Source organism: Lithobates pipiens, unplaced genomic scaffold (genome assembly GCF_037356315.1).
Source record: "Lithobates pipiens isolate NorthernLeopardFrog02 unplaced genomic scaffold, aLitPip1_a1.2 Scaffold_1, whole genome shotgun sequence".
NCBI lineage: Eukaryota > Metazoa > Chordata > Amphibia > Anura > Ranidae > Lithobates > Lithobates pipiens.
In genome coordinates, this window is record NW_027507685.1 from 159320118 (window position 1) to 159339350 (window position 19233).

General features: G+C 44.6%; 1 protein-coding gene across 3 annotated transcripts in view; it reads left to right on the plus strand.

Annotated features, from left to right (window-relative positions):
• Positions 1-19233, plus strand: part of IQSEC2 (IQ motif and Sec7 domain ArfGEF 2) — a 391434-nt gene that overhangs the window by 274635 nt on the left and 97566 nt on the right. The window lies entirely within an intron of this gene.

The following is a 19233-nucleotide window of genomic DNA, read 5'->3' on the forward strand; positions in this document are numbered from 1 at the left end:
GTGCACAGAGCAGGTAAGTATAGACATGTTTGTTTAAAAAATAAATAAATATATATATATTCTTTCTCTCGCTCTCTCTCTCGCTCTCTCTCTCGCTCTCTCTCTCGCTCTCTCTCTCGCTCTCTCTCTCGCTCTCGCTCTCTCTCGCTCTCTCTCGCTCTCTCTCGCTCTCTCTCTCGCTCTCTCTCTCGCTCTCGCTCTCGCTCTCGCTCTCGCTCTCTCTCTCGCTCTCTCTCTCGCTCTCTCTCTCGCTCTCTCTCTCGCTCTCGCTCTCTCTCTCGCTCTCGCTCTCGCTCTCGCTCTCGCTCTCGCTCTCGCTCTCGCTCTCGCTCTCTCTCTCGCTCTCTCTCTCGCTCTCTCTCACTCGCTCTCGCTCTCTCGCTCGCTCTCTCGCGCGCTCTCTCGCGCTCTCTCGCTCTCTCGCGCTCTCTCGCGCTCTCTCTCTCTCGCTCTCTCGCTCTCTCTCTCTCGCTCTCTCGCTCTCTCTCTCTCTCTCTGTATATGTATATATATATATATATATATATAATTACGATTACTTACATTTATAAAAAATTTCTCTCGGAGTGAAAGGGTTAAAGTTGAAGTCCAGCCTTCCCTTCAGTCTTGCACAGTTGTACAGGCCACACCCCTGTAATGACGTGTTGCTTAGGCCCCTTTCACAGGGTTTTCCAATCAGGTTACCTGATCGGAGCCTCCATTCACTCCTATGGAGCGGTGACACCCACCAATATCTATTTTCCAAAGAGGAGAGCAGGGCTCTGGTAGGTTTGTTTCTGCACAGTAAGTGGAGATCGACCTATCACCTCCCTTGTCAGCAGGGATCAGCGGAAACCAGTGTGAACGGACCATTACAATTAATTTGCTGCACACAGTGTGCATTGGAAGCTTCAGCAAATCAGAATTGGAGCTTGAGGATGTCCAGCATCATTTAACTCTTTCCTTCCCAGCCTTACTGTCCCTGGCCTTCCCACAGCTAAATGGGCTGAAAATCATAGTGTACCGAGGCGGCACTAAGGCAGCCTTTTCCTCTACTACCTCCACTCTGCACATTTCTTTATGTACATGATTTTATGCATTTCATTGAAGGCAAGTGCTATATACAAGTGATTATTTTCAGGCCATTGGTGTTAAATCTATGCCCTTGTACACACGGTCGGACATTCCGATGGAAAATGTCCGATCGGACCGTGTTGTCGGGTAATCCGACGGTGTGTGGGCTCCATCAGACTGTTTCCGTCTGAGTGTCCAACGGACAAAGTTTTAGAGCTGGGCTATAAAACTTTCCGACAACATGATCCGATCGGACTTTGTCCAATTGTGTGTAGAGAATTCCGATCGGACAAAGTGCCACACATGCTCAGATCAAATTCCTAGACCAAAGCCAATGGCTACTAGCCTGAACGTATCCCGTCGTAACGAAATAACGTCATCACCTTCTGAACGATCGGATTTTCCGCCAACTTTGTCCGACCGTGTGTATGCAACACAAGTTTCGGACAAAATCCGACGGATTTTGTTGTCGAAATGTCCGATCGTGTGTACAAGGCCTAAAGGTATGTAAAAGCAACATTAGCCTCTTTTCACATCAGTGCTATTTGACATGCGATTTGACCTGTCGGAGCCTATAGCCGGCAACGGCACTATCCAAATCAGTGCGACGCCAACTTTACAGCGACACACCAATTTCCAATAGTAGTTCCTGCACTACTTTTGGCCACATCGGGGTCGATTTCAATAGACATCTGTGTATGAATCCACACAGATATCTTTCAAATCGCCCCCAAACTCACACTAAAATGCGAGTTTGAAATCGTGCGAGTTCAGCTTAACTTGCACGATTTCAAACTGCGTTCAGTGCTAATGTACCCTTTCACACTTGTGTGACTTGTCCTGCGACTTGGGACTGCAAGGTTGCATGACAAGTCATAGCTCATGATTTCCAATGGGTACCATTCATATCTGCGCGACTTCAAGTCACAGCGATGTTAAAGTAGTCCCTGCACTACTTTGGTCCGCCTTTGATGCGATTTGAGGTCCATAGAACTCAAGATTACACAGGCATTGCTTCTTAGTCACGGCAAAAATGCGCACAAGTGTGAAAGGGGCCTTAATGTAATTTTTATTTTTTTTTCAAAATCTTCAAAGCAGCCCTTTCACTATGTTACTTTGCTGCACCATTGAAATGAATAGGCTGCCCTATGTGTGTAGCACCGCAGCGTGCACAAAAAACCCCCTAAAATCGCACAATTGCGCGACATCTGGCATTTCCCATCACGATGTGAATGGGGCCTTGCAGGCTGGCTTTATTTTAGAAACACAGAGATAAAATCACTTTAAATCAGTTGCATGTTTGTTTTGATCACTGGAGGCGTGTTTGGTTATTAGATCTCCAGCTCTTTTGAAGTTTCCATAATATATCTGTTTATTTTTCAAATGCTCCAAGGCAATGTTTTATTGATTTAATAAACAGCCCCTGCTGCAGCAAGTAGAGCCGGCAGTGCCCTGCCTAGCGGAGTATTGCCATGCCCAATCGGTGGGTGAGGGCCTACATACATGCATACATGAATACAGCTCTTCTCTGCCTCCCCTGTCAGCGATCGGATTCCTCCCAAGCTCAGTAATGAGGAGCGCTGCACAGCAATTAGGAACAGTGTATCTGCGGGCTCTGACGGTTGATTAATGGTTCAGTAGAATCATTCCCATGCCATTTAATTGTATCCTTTTTTTTTTTTTGAGAAATTACATCCTGCTAGTATGTGAAGCTGCAAGCTTTAGTCTGTGTAATTTATATGGCGGATCAGCATCACCACCATCATATAGAACACCACCCAGGTGTGGAGCATGTTCCTGGCACAACAGCTGTGTCATTTATACCTAAAGGCCTTTCAGATGATCACAGGAGATTTGGGTTGAGCATGTTCAGGAACTGAATTCGCAATAGCCCAGAGACAAATTAATGGCAAACAAACAAGTGATGGCGCCCTATATGTGACATCAAAAGGTAAATAGCTGCCCCTTTAAATAAGTGATGAATACCACTTCACAAAATGGAAAATGTGTATATATAGTGTAAAGGTGATGTGGCTTCCCTGCATGTAATCCTAAATAAACATCAATATCTCAAAATGGAAAGGGTTTCCCTGTGGGGTTTTGTATTGCAGCAAAATAAATTGTAAAAATATATTTATTATAAAAATAAATGAAGATACAAATGCATAAATATTAAAACATGATCTCTATGATTGAGGCTAACAAACATACATGATGATACAGCCGTACATTGAATATTTAAAGCATGACATAATATACATATGTGGTTATACTAGAAAAGTCCCAACGTGCTTCGACCATATATAGTACAGGTCTTCTTCAGGGAGACATCCATATCTCTATAAGAGAATGTGGGGTGTATATACAACCTGATCCAATGAGTGAAAAAAAACGACATGCAAAAAAGATAAACAATATAATTGCAAAATAAAATCCAATGTTACTGCACCCAACACCAATTTTATAAATTGCTTCTAGATGCATATATCTTCTGATTGCTTCACCACGGGTGCTCAGAGGGTAGATGGCAGCTCCCCAAAGGTGTTTGACCCCATGTTACAGGAGGTCAAATTGTGCTTTTAGAAAACCAGATCGTTACCAGAGCTCCCACCATTCCACTCCAATGTTCCCTCAGGTTATAGCAAGCATGTACTCCACCAGAGATACAATGAAGGACTTTATAGTGTAGTAGGATCGTTTGATGTTTAAAATTAAGCACAAAGAATATTACACTGACATGTATTAGTGCCTGAGCCTGGCACTAGGGATCTACAGCATGTGCAGATGTGGCCTGTTAGTTTAACGCCAGAATACGTTCCATGCCTCATTTTTTCTACGCCTCGTTCTCAATACTGGGCCTTAGTAGCGGTAACATGGGAACCCGGAAGTGACAAATCCCCTCTCCAACATACGTTTCACTGTACTTGGCTTCTTCAGGAAGTATTGAGATCCCTATTGCCAGGCTCAGACACTGATGCATATGAGTGCAATATGTTTTTTGTGCTAGAATTTAAACATCCAATAAACCTACTACACTATAAAGTTCTTTTCTCCTGCATGATATGCTAAGTGGAATCCAGAGCAATTTTCTTTTGACTGGCCACATACTGGCCTTGTTTCAGACCCAGTATACTTAGAGGAACTGCAGTCTGCTCACATAATTTGTAATAAAAACATCTTTTCCATTCTGAAGCTTCCCTCCAACCACTTTACAAATTTTATATATACTGTGATTCTCTACTTGCCAAAAATGCTGCAGAAATCTCCCACCACTGTGTCTGGCTGCATCCATTTTAACTGTGGGCAGCTGAAGCTTCTGCCTGGTCACTTCCTGGATTTACACAGACACACAGAGAGACACCTCCAGCTCTGCAGCTCTCATTGGCAAGATGAAAAAATGACTGACGTTCCACTTGAATTGCCTTGCAAGCTCATCCTCATGAATTTCAGTACACCATAGCTTTTTTCATTCTAGTGATGTAGTGCACAGCCCATTCAAAATTACCACGAGGAGGTAAAATTCAGGCTACTTTCGGAGCCTTCTGTGCCGTGAACCCATTTCATTGCATAGTATGTGAAAAATACCAGATGAAGTGGGACTTTGCCCTCCTGGGGTACATTTTTTTGTACTTTATGCTCGGTTAAAAAATTCATACCCAATGAATCCACACTTTTTTAATGCAGTGATCCACTACTGCATCCTGCATCCCCCATCTTCTCTCTTGACATCATTGATGGTCAGCTGTCTCATCGGGTCCTTGCAACTTGCCCCTGATAACAAGCTGCTGGGGCCACCTTTCTCCCGTTGCACGGACGCTGATGTCTCCTGGGATATCTGACATGGATATACCAGGAGGCTGCTTTAGCATGGTTGATGGCAATATTACCTCAATGAAAATGGAGCATTACTGCCAAATGAGAATGCAGCCAAGGAAGAAAAAAATGAAAGGAAATAAAAGTGCCTGCATTAGCATTGGTTCACACCAGCTTGCAGCCACCGGTGTGCCGTTGGATGACCGTGGCACTTTGCATTATGTGTTTTTTTTTTTTTATGAGTTTTTGAAGTTCTATTGGCCACATTGCGTTGGGAAGCAGTGCGTTATGCTTAAAATAAATACCGCATGCTGTGATTTTTTTTCAGTGAACTGACCTGCTAGGAGACCAGGCATTTTTCAGTGAGATTGTGGTGGAATAGCCGCCCAATGCTGTCCTACCATACCTGTTGGGAATAGGTCTTTAAAGATTTGTGGAGGTGGGAGGGTTGCAATGCAGCAGTTTTTTTATTTTTGCTCTGAAAGTCTGCATAAAGTGGTTCCAAAGGTACAAGGTATTTACCTTAATGCATTAAAGGTATATTAAAGTTTCAATTTTTTTTTACATTAAAATAATGAATATGTCATACTTTTTTTAAATCAAAAGATGTTTATTAAGTAAAAATACAGATATACATTTTGTACAGCTCAAATCTGAAGCAAAAAAAAAACAATACAATTAACCATGCAGGAGGTATATACGAACGTTTCTCTCTGCCTTCAGTACCAATTCGGCCTATTTAAACATGTCGTGATTTTATTTGTCATTGTGTTTTCTTTTGTGCGCCTCATTTTCAAAAAAATTGTCTATGGTGGGTGCCTCTCATTTTGCGCCCTCACAGCTTGTCCCCTACCCCCCATCTTTTACCTTAACATCCTGTCCATGACAAGATCGACCGGAGAAAGGCCAGGTGTATCCAGCCATGGTGCCCAGAGTCTATCGAACTTTTCCGGTCTACCTCTATGCTGAAAAACATACTTCTCCATCCTTTTAGTATCCTCCATTTGGGCAATCCACTCCTTCAACCCTGGAGGCTCAACCGCCTTCCGCCGCCTGAGGATCAGCTTGCGAGCTTGGAACAGGGCCCTGGCTACAGCCTGTCTAGTATTGTCCTCCATGGGAATGTCGTCTAGTATCCCGAGCAGACATGGCTTTGGGTCTGTAGGTATGGTGGTCTGGTATGCATTGCTGATTGTGGCCAATAACCGAATATGTCATACTTACCTGCTCTGTGCAATGGTTTTGTACAGAGCATCCCTGAACCTGAACCTCTCCTGCCTTCTCCTGCCAGCGCTCCTGGCTTCTCCTCTTTGGACAGTGCCCGCATGGAAAGCCACTGCTCCTGCTCTTGCACACAATGCTGGATCTAGATTGGGCTCAGGTAAGTATGAGGGGGATCCTGCAGTACAGTATGTCTTTTAAGTGTTTGTAAAGGCTGAAGGTTTTGTTACCTGCATGAAAGTAAAAAACCTTCTGTGTAGCAGCCCCTCCTAATACTTACCTGAGCCCCATCATGATCCAGCAATGTGCATGACCACCTCAGCTCTCCGGGGACTCCCTTCTCTTTGGCTGAGGTGGCATTGTGTGCCATTGAGCCAATGAGAAGCGAGAGGGGGCGAGGCCGAGCCATGGCTATGTGTGTGAATGGAGACACAGAGCCGTGGCTCGGGAGCGAGCCTGCTCTGGCACTTGGCAGGAAAGAGGCGTCAGAAGAATCAGTGGGGGGACCTGAGAAGAGGAGGAGCAGGGCTACTCTGTGCAAAACCACTGCACAGGGCAGGTAAGTCTGAACCTTCTTTTTGTTATTTTGACTTTAAAGTGTAAGTTCACCTTTACAGAAAATCTGTAAGTGAACTTCCACTGACCCCCCTCCCCATACCCTCAGTCTCACTGTACCTGAGGCTGGCGATCACCTGCTATGACATATCAGGTCGGCGATTTATCGGTCTGGGGATTTGAAATCTCTGTGGCTTTCTCTCCTCTTCTGCCCCACTGAGGGGACATGTGACGTTACTGACCAATTAGAATGCCTCCTATACATACCTTTACAAGGTACATTTAGGAGATTAAGCTGCAGGGATTTGAAATTCCCGGATTGTTGAAGCGGAAGCCCAATGTCTCATAGTGGGTGATCGCTGGCCTCGGGTACAGCAGGACTGGGGGGAGGGGGGGTCTCCAGTGTAAGTTCACGTTACAGATTTTCTGTAAATGTGAACTTGCCTTTAAATATCATTTTAAGCCCCCTTTCACATGTGACAGGCTCCGCCAGCCCAGTGGGAGATTGCTTCCTTGATCCCCGCTGAGCCGGTGGATGACAGGTTTGTCTCCGCCCACTGTGCAGGGATGGACCTGTCAGAGCTCCGCTGTCCTCTATGGGAGATCGGACGAAAACTGATCTACCTGTCTGTTTCTCATTTCATCCCATTCGCTGGAGTGATGGCGAATGTATCGCCATCCGTCTGTTTTGAGCGGATATTATTGGGATTGGATGGCAGGTGGGTGTCAGGAGCGCTGATGGGGGACATGAGAAGAGGAGGATCTGGGCTGCTCTGTGCAAAACCATTGCAAAGTGTAGGTAAGTATAATATGTCTTTTTTTTTTTTTTTTTTACCTGTAGAATCACTTTAACCTTACATTAAAGCACTAACTGCACTTTTATAATGCGTTTAGCAAGCTGTTGCATGCTGTCAACCTGGGGTTCACAGACATTTAGGTAATGTCTGCTGAATGTGAACAAAGATTAAAAAATACCCATGTGTAAGTAGTTGTATTTTTTCCCCTTTTTATACAGAGAGCGCTGATATCCTGACCTTGTATGAAGGTTATGTAATGCAGCCAGTTTAGATGCAAATCGTTCTTAGCACATTTCTTCTCTTAATACTGTTGATTCTTTTTGAGATCGTTTTTTCGGAGCCTGAGCGCAGATTTTGTCGGCTCAGTGCACTTTTATCCAACGTTCGGAACTAGGAACTGATGTCATGCTTGATCTGACATGCCTCACAGCAACAGCTTGTCATGTCAGCCCGGAATATCCTCCCTGCCTCTTACCTCACCGCCGATGATGTTTACATTCTGATGTGGTGCGTCGCCTTTACTTATGTATTTCTGGCATTTTGTTAACCCATGTACTTTGTACTATTTATAGCTGATTGCTTGAGTTATTGCGCCAATCACCCAAAGGAATTCGGGCAGAATGGCGTTCTCTCTGTGTAGGATGTGACACTCTGTATCTTGCTCATTCCTCTCCACTGATTCTTGTCTATGATCATATTTACTCATAACAACCACTGTGCACACAGTCCGAACTAGTACTGTGTGCTGGAGATTGGAATTCTCCATCCAGGGTGAATGAAGAACATCCCTCCTTTCCTGGCGTCCCGGGATGAGGGTGTCGCTATGATCTTGAGCGTCTGAAACTGGTTAGTAGTACATATGCAGAAAGGTTATACTACAATTGTAGAATAAATAGATGTATTCTCATGCACACTGGATGTTTGTTAATTCTCCTAGATTTATTTCCTTCTGGCAGCAGAGTTTTGGCAGAAAAAAACGCTGGACACTTGTAAACTCATTTAACGCGTTTAGGCACATCAGTTGCTTGGACGTTATTTAATTTCAATGGTGAGAATAAATTATTAGTGAAATGAATTAACGCTCAAGCGCTAAACGCACTTAGGTGGGTTTTGGGGGCATAAAGCATTTATTTTTATTTTTTTTGGCTAAAACTCCTCTCAATGTCTCTAACATGCAGGGGCGTTTGCAGGCAGGGAAGAAAATAATAAATAAAAGAAACGCTAAACACCCCTAGGAGCAGCAGAAAAAACACCCAGTGTGCGTCAGGACTCATCAGCCTAACCAAAGCCAGTGTGGACGGTGGAGATGTTTTCTTACATCGGAAAGAACCAGAACATTAAAGGAACTCGGACTCTGCATGGAGGCTGCCACTGGGGACCTCTCCTTTGAGTCCAGCTGTCATGCTGATGCTTTGAGTCTCAGACCCGAAATTATTCTAGAGATATGGAATAATGAATGGTTGTCCCGAGTGTGTGACTGAAAAGTATTGAAGCCAGAGACTAATATTTATAAAAAAAGTGGGCTAACAATAGCTGCCTTCATAATTGTCCTATGATAGTGAGTCATATTAAAGGATTAGTGCTCTTTTTAAGAGTTGGTGGTTCTAAAATAGCTGTACTATTATCTTCTAAGTTATCGGTTTGTCTGTACGAGTCCCACAGCAGTACATACTTCCTGCAGCTCCGTAACTACTCTTGTGTCCACCCCTGGTCTCAAGTTAGATGAGGGAGGTGGAGTCTGTTTTAAATTCGATCGTGTGTACTGTAAGCAGGGCTTTTTTTCAGCTGGAACTTGGTGGAACTCAGTTCCACCACCTCTGGCTCAAGCCCTCTGCTCCCTGCTCACCACCATCACTTGTAAACATAGAAGTGCGGCTTTGACCCCGCCCACTATTTGATGCAGTTTGGAGGGTGGGGGGGTGACTCGTGGTTTAATGTATTCTCTCTTATCTAATTATTCTCTCTCAATCAAAACTTTCCTATCCTGAACTAGATTCTTCCACATTCAGGAGAGGGAGGTTGAAGCAGCAGCTCCTAAACAATGCTAAAAGCCTATGTATACATGAACACATAGGGGCTTATTTACTAAAGCTGGAGAGTAAAAATAGAAACGAACCAGCTTCCAGGTTTTATTGCCAAAGCTTAATTGAACAAGCTGAGGTTAGAAGCTGATTGGTTTCTCTGCAGAAGTGAGACTGATCCTGCGCTCTCAAGCTTTAGTAAATAAACCCCATTGGCGTTTATGGAGTTGAGCTTAGGAGCTATGGCAAAAAACAAAAAAAACACCAAAAGCTCCTAAACTTAAGTTTAGGAGCTGTAGTGTACTTGAAGCCTAAGGCCAGGTTCACACAGTCGTGACACGACAATCGTCCTACTTTGGATCCTACTTTGCCCTGCGACTTGAAGTCAGGGACGCACCCGACTTCAATGAACGGGGATCCGATTTGAATCCCTGCCAATACCAGGCACTGTGTTTTTGGTATGAATTTTGAGGGGAAGCTGCCTAATAAATTACTTTAAAAACCTGTCTAGTGTTTTGTTTTTTTGTTTTTAATTTACATTTTTTTTTCCCCCAGGTGAATGGGTAGGGGTACCCCATACTCCTTTACATAGGGTGGGAGGCCAGGATCTGGGGCCCCCTTATTAAGGGGTGCTCCCAGATTCTGATAAGCCCCACAGACTCCAACAACCAATGGGCAGGTTTGTCGGGAAGAGGCCCTCATGGGGACAAGGTGCTTTGGGGTGGGGGGGCCTGCAGTGCGCCCTGCTGACCAAAGCACCTACCCCCCATGTTGAGGGCAATTGGCCTGGTACAGTTCGGGGGGGCTTGCTCGTCCCCACCCCCTTTTCTGACCGGCAAGGCTGCGTTCTCGGATAAGGGTATGGTATGGATTTTGGGGGGACCCCCACACCATTTTTTCGGCGTAGGGCGTTCCCCTTAAAATCCATATCAGACCAAAGGGCCTGGTTTGCTCTTGGAGGGGGAACCTATACAGGTTTTTTATTTAAATTTGGCATGGAGTTCCCCCCTCAAGATCATCAGAGCACAAGTTGTATGCCAAAGTCTGATCAGGCAAGATGGCGATCCGACTTTGATCCCACTTCAATGATATTCAATGGGCTAAGGTAGGGTCAAAGTCAGACCAAAGTAGTGCAGGGAGCATTTTCAAAGTCGGACCGACTTGTGTTGGACCAGTAAAGATGGCTCCCATAGGGAAACCTTGATTTTCACACATCATGTGACGTCAGCTCCCAATGTCGGAGCGTTTGTCACACCAGTGTGAACCCGGCCTTGTCCAGGAAATATTTGATTGCCTCTTGGGGCATCAAGAAGGATCCCCCCTGCTGGAGCAAATTGAACCACTGTTTTTTTTTTTTTTTTGCCTTCCTCTGGATCAGCTGTGGGTACAGAATAGTGTATATGGAGGTTTTCTATTTCTATTTTTGGGGGTGGTTGACCAACTGGATGTCCTTGGCTTTTTTTTTTTTTAACCAGATTAGCTACATAACTACCACCAGTGCAAACCATTGTACAGTCTTGAAATCGCTGTCTATGGGTGGCTGTACACATCAGATGTGGGTCCCAGGGAAGTTTTTCTTCAGGTTCTGGATGCTTATGCCCTTGCAGACGTGCTTGAGCGCCAACACTTTTGGTCGTTAAAAAGTACTTTTTTTTTTTTTTTTTTTTGCGGCTTATATTAATAAACCAAAAATGGAAACAACCGAGGTGGAGGAGGGACACAGGAATTTGGTTCCAGATGAGGAACAGACCCTTCAAATGTGGGATATTTCAGCATGATACAGTTGCAATCAGGATATGGCATAGATCCTTCTGATGGGGGTAGATAATTGGGTGTGATTGGTAAATTGTGCACGGTGACACAGGGAAGTGCTCCAACACAATGGCACTTTGTTCCAGCACAAGTTTTGGAAGAGTTGTATCATTGTGACGGCTGCGGGCCGTGTCCACGTGCAGGCAGCTGAGTGTCACGTTGTGCTTCTCTTGGAGTCGGTGAGCTGTCGAAGCCGTGAGCTGCTATGACACATCCTGTCCTCACACTGCACACACTGTCTGTAGCTGTCATGAAGACTGTACAGATCTCATCCTCTCCGTTTTCTGGTTCACCAACATCAATGTTTGGCTCAGTTCATAGATGACATTTATTTCAGTTCACCAAGGTTTTTATTGGGTTTTTAAAGGAATTTACAGAAAGATATACACAAATAGGCATAAGCCTCAGTTCACACTAGACATGTGCAACTCGTTTCGTTACCAATTTGTTTTAAGATGAAATTAGACATATTTATTCATTCTGAAGCATCCGAACTATCAAAAGACCCTTTTAACAACAGCATACGAAAACGAATTGTCAGAACGAGAACCCGAAAGTACGAAAAATGATTCAACCTACGAGTTTAAATGCTTCAGATTTTCGCTATTGCCGAATGATGGCTACAGCGTGGATCTGCTTCGCCAGGAGTATGTCTATTGACATCCTTCCCTTTGCAGGCTCTCCTCGCCTGCGCAGTGATCACCCCAGTCAATGAGAACGATCCCGGCCCCTTACCACGTGATCAGCTGACACCGAAGACAGCTGATCACATGATGTAAAGAGAAGATCAGTAATTGTTTTTTTTTCTTCTCACGCTGACAGCGTGAGAAGAAAAAAAGACTGTCACCAGCTCTTGTTTGAAGGGACATCAGTCCCAAAGAAGGTTATGTGTGCACCAGTACCGCCTGCCAGTGCCACAAATCAATGCCCACAGTACAAAAGTGCCAGCTATCAGTGCCCACAAGTGCCACTTATGAATGCCCATTAGTGGTGCCTCATCAGTGCCACCTAGCAGTGCTGCCTATTAGTTTCACCTACCAGTGCTGCCTATCAGTGTCACCTACCAGTGCTGATCAGTGCCCATCACTGCCACCCATCACTGCCATTAATTAGTGCCACCTATCAGTGCCCATCAGTGCCGCCTTATCGGTGCCCATCAGTGCAGCCTCACTAGCGTACATCAGTGAAGGAGAAAAATGACCTGTTTGCAAAATTTATTAACAAAATATAAAACTGGTATTTTTTTTTTTTTATTCAGTCTTTTTACATTTTTTTTAACAAAAAAAAACAAAACCCAGAGGTGATCAAATACCACCAAAAGAAAGCTCTATTTGTGCGAAAAAAATGATAAAAATGTTATTTGGGTACAGTTTTCTATGACCACGCAATTGTCATTCAAAAGCTGAAAATTGGTCTGGGCAGGAGGGGGGTTTAGGTGCCCAGTAAGCAAGTGGTTATTGAATCGATTACGTTCGGATAATTTTATTTTTCATATTTTCTACTTTAGTTAAATTAATTTAACCAAATTAAATTAATTTAATTATTACTGATTTATTATAGTTTTTGTTATTTCTTATTCTAAAATATTAAATTATAGGTAAAATAGCTGAAGTCAGTAATTCTTCTATTCAGGTCTCTGCGCCATAGCAGATAATTTTGTGATAGATTAGATATACATTTTTATTGGAATTTCCTTTCAAATTTGGCTAAAGTAACCGTTAGTGCAAGATACGGATGCATCCGATGTTACGAATTATCCGAAGTATTGAATGTCGCATCTAAACGAATGGATCGGAACGAATTCAAATGATCCGAAGTAACGAATTCCGATCATAACAAATGAGCCAGAAAAAAAAAAGAATGAAAACGAAACAAAACAAATTTTTGGTAGTGCACATGTCTAGTTCACACTATGAACTGCATCGCATTCCTATGCAATTTACATGTGATTCAGTGCGGTGCGATTTGAGTCCAGTCATTTTGCTGGAGCCGCACTGCAACCAGTCATTTTGTACCATGCGATACGCTGCAGACAGATGCACTGCATTCATGACTTGCTTTTCGGGTGTATTTACACCTGCAGCAGATCGATAGGGCAGTGCAATTGGAATGTGGTGTGGCAAACGTGCACGGATCGCAGCGTTTCCTGTGTACCACATTTATTGAGAACCTACAGAAATGTACAGTCTCAAATAAGTCTTGAGAAATTCAAAATTATTAAGTAATTAGCCTCATTGTTGGTGTCAGTGGGAGGAATTGTGCCCCATTGTTGTCAATGGGAGGAATAGTGTCCCATTGTTGGTGTCAATGGGAGGAATAGTGCTAGTGCCCCATTGTTGGTGTCAGTGGATGAATCGTGCCCCATTGTTGGTGTCAGTGGATGAATAGTGCCCCATTGTTGGTGTCAGTGGATGAATAGTGCCCCATTGTTGGTGTCAGTGGGAGGAATAGTGCCCCATTGTTGGTGTCAGTGGATGAATAGTGCCCCGTTGTGTCAATGGGAGGAACAGTGTCCCATTGGTGTCAATGGGAGGAATAGTGTCCCGTTGGTGTCAGTGGGAGGAATAGTGCCCCATTGTTGGTGTCAATGGGAGGAATAGTGCCCCATTGTTGGTGTCAATGGGAGGAATAGTGCCCCATTGTTGGTGTCAGTGAGAGGAATAGTGCCCCATTGGTGTCAGTGGGAGGAATAGTGCCCCATTGTTGTCAATGGGAGGAATAGTGCTAGTGCCCCATTGTTGGTGTCAGTGGATGAATAGTGCCCCATTGTTGGTGTCAGTGGGAGGAATAGTGCCCCATTGTTGGTGCCAGTGGGAGGAATAGTGCCCCATTGTTGGTGTCAGTGGATGAATAGTGCCCCGTTGTGTCAATGGGAGGAATAGTGTCCCGTTGGTGTCAATGGGAGGAATAGTGTCCCGTTGGTGTCAGTGGGAGGAATAGTGCCCCATTGTTGGTATCAGTGGGAGGAATAGTGCCCCATTGTTGGTGTCAGTGGGAGGAATAGTGCCCCATTGTTGGTTTCAGTTGGAGGAATAGTGCCCCCTTGTTGGTGTCAGTTGGAGGAATAGTGCCCATTGTTGGTGTCAGTTGGAGGAATAGTGCCCATTGTTGGTGTCAGTTGGAGGAATAGTGCCCATTGTTGGTGTCAGTTGGAGGAATAGTGCCCATTGTTGGTGTCAGTTGGAGGAATAGTGCCCATTGTTGGTGTCAGTTGGAGGAATAGTGCCCATTGTTGGTGTCAGTGGGAGGAATAGTGCCCCGTTGGTGATAGTGGGAGGAATAGTGCCCCGTTGTTGGTGTCAGTGGGAGGAATAGTGCCCCGTTGTTGGTGTCAGTGGGAGGAATAGTGCCCTGTTGTTGGTGTCAGTGGGAGGAATAGTGCCCCGTTGTTGGTGTCAGTGGGAGGAATAGTGCCCCGTTGTTGGTGTCAGTGGGAGGAATAGTGCCCCGTTGTTGGTGTCAGTGGGAGGAATAGTGCCCCGTTGTTGGTGTCAGTGGGAGGAGTAGTGCCCCGTTGTTGGTGTCAGTGGGAGGAATAGTGCCCCGTTGTTGGTGTCAGTGGGAGGAATAGTGCCCCGTTGTTGGTGTCAGTGGGAGGAATAGTGCCCCGTTGTTGGTGTCAGTGGGAGGAATAGTGCCCCGTTGTCGGTGGGAGTAATAGTGCCCCGATGTCAGTGGGAGGAATAGTGCCCGTTGTTGTCAATGGGAGGAATAGTGCCCCATTGTTGGTGTCGGTGGGAGGAATAGTGCCCCATTGTTGGTGTCAGTGGATGAATAGTGCCCCAAGGGCTGGATAAAGGCAAGGAAAGGGCGACAGTTTGGAGAAGGCTAGACTAGAATAAGGGAGGGTTATAACCACCGTCAGTTTTTATTTATTTTATTTTTTGTCCTATTGGGGAGATTTCACCTTACTTTCCATATAGCCAAAGCAGGAAGTGAGGGGAAATCCCTCCAAAGTGAGGTAACCCCAGTGTACCCATCAGATTTCCCCGCTATTACTGGTCTGATGTCACATCAAAATGTGCCGCCATTACTAGTATAAAAATAAATGCCATAAATCTATCCCCCATTTTGTAGACGCTATAACTTTTGTGCAAACCAATCAATAAACGCTTATTGCAAATTTTTTATTTTTTGATATTTATTTTTTATTTATTTTTTTTTTATCAAAAATATGTAGAAGAATACATATCGGCCTAAACTGATGAAGAAATTAATATTTTTTTTTTTTTTTTTTTTTTTTTTTTAAAGAGGAAGTAAACCCTGATGAGTTTACTTCCTCTTTGTCTCCCTGCAAAGGTAAAGCATAATGGGCTACTATGCATCGCATAGTAGTCCATTATGTGTCACTTACCTGACCCAGGAGCCAGAGAAGTCACCGCTGTCCCGTGTACCACGAAGCGTCCATCTTCTTCAGGGTATCGCTGCTCCGACCACTCACAGTGCCGGAGCAGTGATGACATATCGGCGTTAGCGGCGGCATGCTGCTAACGGCGATAGTGTGCCTGGGCGCAGATGTCTACGGCGCATGCGCCGTAGACAGCTGTGACTCTCTTTTAGTAAATATCTCCTAAACCGTGTAGGTTTAGGAGATATTTCTTGGACCTGCAGGTAAGCCTTAATCTAGGCTTACATGTAGGTCAATGTGGTTTGTAAGGGTTTACAACCACTTTAATTTGGGGATATTTATTATAGCCAAAAATAAAAAAAATATATATTTTTTATTTATTTAAATTGTCGCTCTTCTTTTGTTTATAGCGCAAAAAATAAAAACTGCAGAAGTGATCAAATACCACCAAAAGAAAGCTCTATTTGTGGGGAATAAAACATTTTATTTGGGTACGACGTCACACGGCCGCGCAATTGTCAGTTAAAGCGGCGCAGTGCCATATCGCAAAAAATGGCCTGGTCAGGAAGGGGATAAATCCTTCCGGGGCTGAAGGAGTTAAGGTGAGAGTATAGTGGTCAGAAGGAGGAGTTTCCAGAGACACAATCACTTTGCATAGTATAAAGCTGACCACACACTAATAGATTTTGAAATTAATGAAATTCACTAACAAAATTCTGTATAGCCAGATTAAGCAAGGTGATAATATCTGTTCAATGTGGACTCCCTTTGTACAATCCCCCAACCCTAAGACCCCATTCACATGGGGAGTATCAATGTGTACGCCTGTGCAAGGCCATGTTTACCCACATAGGGATGTGTTCCATGCATGCAGTTCTATTGTCAGGGTGCAGTCAGTTTGACATCTGTGCAGGTGCATGGTCCCCAATGCACTGTGAGTTTTTGGGGCACGCACCCACACACATCAGCTGTGCCCGTTCATCCACTGCGTCCCAATCTACATCTGTGGCACACCCACGTGTCCCCGTGTGGATAACCACAGCCTCGCACTGGCATATGCATTAATATGCTCCCTGTAGTTGAGGACTAAGCAAAAAAAAAAAAAAAAAACAATTACTCGCACCCCTATGTAAAACTGGTAACTAACACCTTAAAAAAAAAAAAAAAAAACTGTTAAAAAAAAACATACTTTAGAACTCCGCTTCTGGCCACTTTGCCTTGGAAAGAATGGCATCACGGCCTCCAGGATAATCACGACTCTTGCAGAGAAGATTATTAATATTATACAGGATTTCTATAGTGCCGTTTGCATAATGCTTGTCATTATAAAGGGAGACCATACATTTACAGTACACTTCAATACAAGTGGGTTGGGAGGACCCTGCTCCTGAGAGCTTACAATCTAACAGAGAGGGTCAAGTGAAACAGACGGTAATGACTGGTGAGCAGTGGTGGCCCGCCCCGGCCCCTAATCTGCATGCAGGGCGCAGGACGCATGGATTCCAATGGGGGTTTTTTTTTTTTTTTTTTTTTTTAGAAGCACAGGATTAAAGTCGGAGGCTCTAATTGGCTTCAAAAATAGTGTATTTGGGGTGTCCTAGCCCACCCAGTTGTGTGACGATAGCGAAATATTTGCTATTGTCTTCCTGATTCTCCTCCCTGCCAATCACAAAGCGGGTCCTGAGACCCGATTGCCCGAGAGGAGAAGTGATCGTACTGGCAAAGGAAGCCGCCGTGCAGCCAGAGACGGAGGTGATGCAGGAAGGAGCTGAAGCTGCCCATGACCTAGATGGGGCAAGTGTGGGGCCGGCTAACCGGGGGGGGGGGGGGGGACGCGTCGGGATGTCCAGCCACCACTGGTGGTGAGTAGATACAAAAAGAAATTGGGTAGAGGCAAAACAGGCTTTCCTGAAGAGATGAAATTTCAGGGATCCTCTAAGGGCAGACATAGTAGGAGATAAGAGATTGGGGTAGGGAGTTCCAGAGGACTGTGGAGGCTCTGGTGAAGTCTTGCATCCGAGCATGGCATTATGAGGGGGCTAAGAGAGCAGGAGGTCCTGGGAGACACTCCTCAGAGTTCCCAGAAGGCTGCGGTGCATGGCATCACCCTTACCAAGGCTAGGAGACAGGTTCTAAAGTAGCTTGTTTATTTTTCCTTTTTGTTTTTTATTTTAACCTCTTCCGGCTTGCCGTACGTCATACAACGTCCTTAACTTTGTGCTGGTATATCTGAATGATGGGTGCAGCTACAGGCATCATTCAGATATGGGCTTTTTCAGACAGTGATATCCTACACCATAGGAACCATCATATCGGCTGTTCCACCGCTTGATCGTTCTTATGGGTGGCAAGAGCGACGCCCCCCCCCCCCCCCCCCGCCTCCTTCCAGTGCTTGTACTGACTCATCGGTGAGTCTGAGAACGGGTCAGCCAGCCCCGGATGTTTACCATAGTGATTTCCGGCGGACCAGATGGTCGCTGGCGTCTCTGATTGTTCGGAGGGTGGGCACGATGTTATGACGTCACTCCCGGCCTCTGCATTCAAACAAACGCCGCCGCCTTGGCTGGGAAGCCAAGATAGTTTTTTTTATTTCAGGCTTCCCAGCCTAGAGGTGAGATGAGGGATCTTATTGACCCCGTATCTCCCTGTAAAGAGGACCGATCATGCAATATTCCTATTACAAGGGATACATTCCTTGTAATAGGAATAAAAGTGATCAAATACATTTATTTTTTTTTTTAAAGTGTCAAATAAAAAAAGTTAAGTTAAATTAACAATTAACAACAAGTCCCGCCCACATATGAAAACTGGTTAAAATAACACGTGAGTTATCGCTGCGAACGTTAGAGCGAGAGCAATAATTCTAGCCCTAGACCTCTTCTAACTCAAAGCGTGTAACCTGTAAAAATGTTTAAAGTGTCGCCTATGGAGATTTTTAAGTACCAAAGTTTGGTGCCATTCCACAAGCGTGTGCAATTTTGAAGCGTGACATGTTGGTTATCTATTTACTACTACTTACTTCATCTTTTTCATTATGCAAAAAAATTGAGATAACTTTACTAGTGTTTGCTCTTTTTTTTTTTTTTTTTCCCAAAAAAAAATGCGTTAGAAAATTGCTATGCAAATACCACGTGAGGTAAAAAGTTGCAACGACCACCATTGTATTCTCCAGGGTCTTTGCTAAAAAAAAAAATAATGTTTGGGGGTTCTATGTAATTTTCTAGCAAAAAAATGATGATTTTTACATGTAGGAGAGAAATGTCAGAATTGGCCTGGGTGGGAAAGGGTTAAGGTATCGCTAAGCGTTTTTTGCTGTTTATTCTTTCCTTGCTTTTCCATGCAATGCCCCCTTTAAGTATTCCAGTTGAGTATTCAAGCATCCCGGGACATTTGTTAAAATATTTGCAGTGTAGTGTATTCTTCCATTGTAGCCGGTGAAGCTCCGTGACAACTTGCCTCTGTCAGTGTCAGGCCCCTTTTAGGCCTTGAAGTTCCAGGGCTCTGCATGCTTGCACAGAGTATTTTGGGCAGGTGCACTCCCCTCCCCCGCCCCAGACTGTCTGCGGGTGCAGCTTTCACTAGGAGATGCAGGTCTCTGCTGGTGGCAATGTGA